Consider the following 4,045-nt stretch of genomic DNA (forward strand, 5'->3'; position numbering starts at 1 on the left):
ACCTCTACCCCGATATAACATGACCCGATATAACACAAATTAGGATATAATGCAGTAAAGCAGTATTCCGGGGAGGCACGGCTGCACACTCCAGTGGATCAAAAGAAGTTTGATGTAACTTGGTTTCACCTATAATGTGGTAAGATTTTTTTGCTCCCGAGGACAGCATTATATCAAGGTAGAGGTGTACATTTCTTCATTATTTGGAATAGTATTAGCCTGATATGACAAGCAGAAAAGTTTCCCTCCATTGTCTTTAAACATCTCCAGTCTTAATGCTGCTGCTTCTGATTTTACTCTCATTCCTGCAAGAGTAAATCAGGATTATCTCCTTTGAAATCAATAAGGTTACGCAATTGTAAAAATGATGAAACAGAGAAGACTATCGGGGCCAAGAAATCTAACTAATCATGAGATCATATTAGATAACTTTAGCATATTTCATAGAATAGTATTTTGAAAAAAAAATACACCTTTGCATTACATTTCAAATTTGATTGCAAACTTTTGAGGGGACAGAAAATAAGTTATGAATTTTCTTCCCTTCCTATCAATGTTACATTTTTATTCCTTGACTTTAGACTTGACTACAATTAAATCCAAAAGAACTGCATTAATGTATGTTACAATTAAATCCAAAATTCATAAACATAGTTGTGGTAATGTGTATTCCTGCAAAGCACATTTAGCTAAATGACAAAAAGTATAACACAATACATAAATTAAATGTTGTTTGACTTTCCAAAGAGCATAAAAGAATTAATCCTTTAACTCTCATTTAATTTCATAGGGAGCTGGTGCCTGTGTGAGAAAGCAAGCAAGAAATAAAGAAAGGAACAGGGAAATCAATCAAGTAAGCAAGAGGAATATTCTTACCTCTCATTCAAACCTCAAATGCAATAAAACAAACAGTATTTTAAAAACAGACTTCTAGTGAGAAGTAACATGTTGAAAGTAATTGTCTTTGATATATAGTAACCTTCTGTAGGGAGATCTTGGATCCCTTGTGAATCTGGTGAACATTTAACTCTCAAACAAGGTCCCAAAGGAGAAGGTAAATTGGAATCACTTAAAATAGTACAAATAACTTTCTACATTAAGCTGACAAAATTCCTCTTGATATTAGGTCCAAATGCAGATTTGTATGCATTTTCCTAGAAACACACACACACACACACACACACACACACACACACACACACACACACACACACACACACACACACACACACATAGTTCTGAACATAGTGCTACCAAGAGACATAGATTCCATGTTAATCAGTGGATAAACTCTCAGGGTGAAATCCTGGCCCATGGATGTCAATAGGAATGTTGATCTTGGCTTCAGTAGGGCCTGGGCCTTACTCACAGGCTTCTTCTACTATCAATGATCCTTAATGCACAACAAATTATATGAGCTGGCTTTTCACGTTAAAATGCCTCCAGTGTCTTTGGTAATACAATTAATAGACCAGTTTCTGGTATCACTGAGTAGCATCTTATGTCTCCATTGCTCCTGTCAAGTCACTGGGACAGATCTCCAGCTGGCTTGAATCAGCTTTGCTCCAGATTCCCAACTGTTGTAAATCAGCATAACCCCTTCAGAGTCAATGATGTAAACCAGCACAGCTCCATTAATTTTGTTCTCTTTTACAACAGTTGAGGACTAAATGGAGCTACACAGGGGTCACTGCATGCAATCTCTGAAAGCAGTGAAGTCAAGGTTTTAATGATAGCCTTCTGTTACAACTTGGTGGCACATCACCCTGCCTAGCAACCGATCTGCTACAAGTAGACACAACCAGTGGATCCCATGTGTTTCATGGTCTCTCTGAGCTTCTAGTTTAAACGTGTTGGTTACAGATTGTAGGAAAGCAAGGCCTAGCAGCGGGATTTCCCTAACCAGACTCATTTTACTCTTAAAAATCCCTTAATATTTCTAATAAAAAAGACCCTAGTCTGGTATCCCTGCTTCTGGGAATCTGAGGTTTGTGAGTAACTGAGCCTAGGTACAGTCTGTCTTGCCCTCTCTCTTCTTCTCTTCCTTCTTAGTTGTGGTCGTGGTCAGATCCTCATTCAGAATAGTGTGTAGTTCCTATGTGGGTGTTATAGATATGGCAATTTCTTGCATTACCCTTGAAAAACCTGATTAAATTATGTTTAAGTCTCTTTGGCATCCATTGCATTAGATGCAAAGCTGATGGAGTATTGTGAACCTTGGGAAGTATTATGAACTTCAAAGGACAATACTGAACAATGGGGCAGGCAAGAATGGACTTTTGAACAAACAGTGTCAAGTGGTTCTCAAACTGGGAGTTGGGACCCCTAAGGGGGTTGCGAGGTTATTACATGGGGGTCATGAGCTGTCAGCCTCCACCCCAAACCCGACTTTGCCTCCAGGATTTATAATGAAGTTAAATACATTGAAACCCTGCTATAACGTGATGTTTGGAGTACAAAAAATTCCATTGCAATAAATGCAGGGTCACAGTGTAGCGGAGTTTCAAGCCAGTCAGTTTAAGTCAGTGGTCCCCAACGCAGTGCATTGATGCGCGCTGCCTAGTGCCCAGCAAGGAAGAGAAGCTGCGGCCCTGTGCCTGCCGGGGGCAGAGAACTCTGAAGCTGCGGATGCCAGTGCTCTCTGTTCCCAGCAGGCTTGGGGCCATGGTTTCTCTCCAGCTTCAAGAGGAACCGTGGCCCCGCACCTGCCGGGAACAGAGAACTCCGAGGCTGTGGGTGCTGGTGCTTTCTGTCCCTGGCAGGCACGGGGCCACGGCTTCTCTCCGGCTTGTAGAGAAGCCGTGACCCTGCGCCTGCCAAGGACAGTGAGAACCAGCACCCGCAACCACGGAGTCCCCTGCAGGCTCGGGGCTGCAGCTCCTCTTGAAGCTGGAGAGAAGCCACAGCCCCGCGCCTGCCAAGGACAGAGAGCACTGGCACCCGCAGCCTCGGAGTTCTCTGCCCCCAGGAGGCGCGGGGCCATGGCTTCTCTCCCCTGCAGGACACTAGGCGGGGGCATATCAATGTCCCGACGGGCACCATAGTATTGGAGATGTCGGAGAAAGACTTAGTTCTTACTTTTTGGTTGGGTACAGCAAAGTCAGATACTTTATTCTGTTTAGCAACTACAGCAGGGAGAGTGTGCACTAGGACATAGGGTCTCCCCTTCCTAGACAAGTCGCTCAACAGGTAAACAATTACAGCAGCATTTATACTTTTGTTACAGACAATAATAAGCAACAGCTACATTTTGTTTATACATAGGTCATCCTGATATCTTGTTTTTCTCACTTAAGAGACTCCAATCTACATTTCGTATTATCTACACATTATCTACACAAGGTCGAAACAACTTCTCACACAGTTCTTTTCCACTAGCCTCACACAATCCTCATTTCTACAAATCTTGCATTATTAGGGTTACAACGAGCGTCGCTCTTGCTAATAGAGACTGTCTTGCATTAAGATCCCCTACAAATCCCTGTCAGTTCTTTCTCTACTTCCACAGGGACCACTGGTATTAAGCCTTAAAGGGGAGCTAAGTTCTGATCGCGTTATATGTGATTTCTCCTTATGGCAGAGCACTTTATTGTGAGGTTTGACTGTATAAAAAAAACGTATAACGTATAAGGGGGGGTCGCACTCAGAGGCTTGCTGTGTGAAAGGTGTCACCAGTACAAAAGTCTGAGAACTACTGCTCTAGGGGGAGGTGATTGCAAATTTCCTTCTCTAGTTGTGCAACCCCCCAGCCTTTTGAAGCTACTTCCTGAAGAAGGGAGCATTGTCTGCTGTTTACTTCTTCCCAGAATCTGAAGATCAAAGGCCTATGTTGTATAAAGGAAAGACTGACTTATGCATGCAGGTTCTTGTTCTGAGCAAAAGCCAGGGGTGAAAGTAAGCCTGTAAGAAGCCAGTACCAGCCTGTACATCATTGTCCCTTCCCTCTCTCCCCGCAGGCCATTGACAGGGTAGGCAAAAGGGGCAGCTGCACTGGGACTAGCAATTTAAAAGGGCCCCAGGCTCATGGCCACCTCTCCCACTACCA

Source organism: Gopherus flavomarginatus (assembly GCF_025201925.1).
Source record: "Gopherus flavomarginatus isolate rGopFla2 chromosome 11 unlocalized genomic scaffold, rGopFla2.mat.asm SUPER_11_unloc_1, whole genome shotgun sequence".
NCBI classification, from domain to species: Eukaryota; Metazoa; Chordata; order Testudines; family Testudinidae; genus Gopherus; species Gopherus flavomarginatus.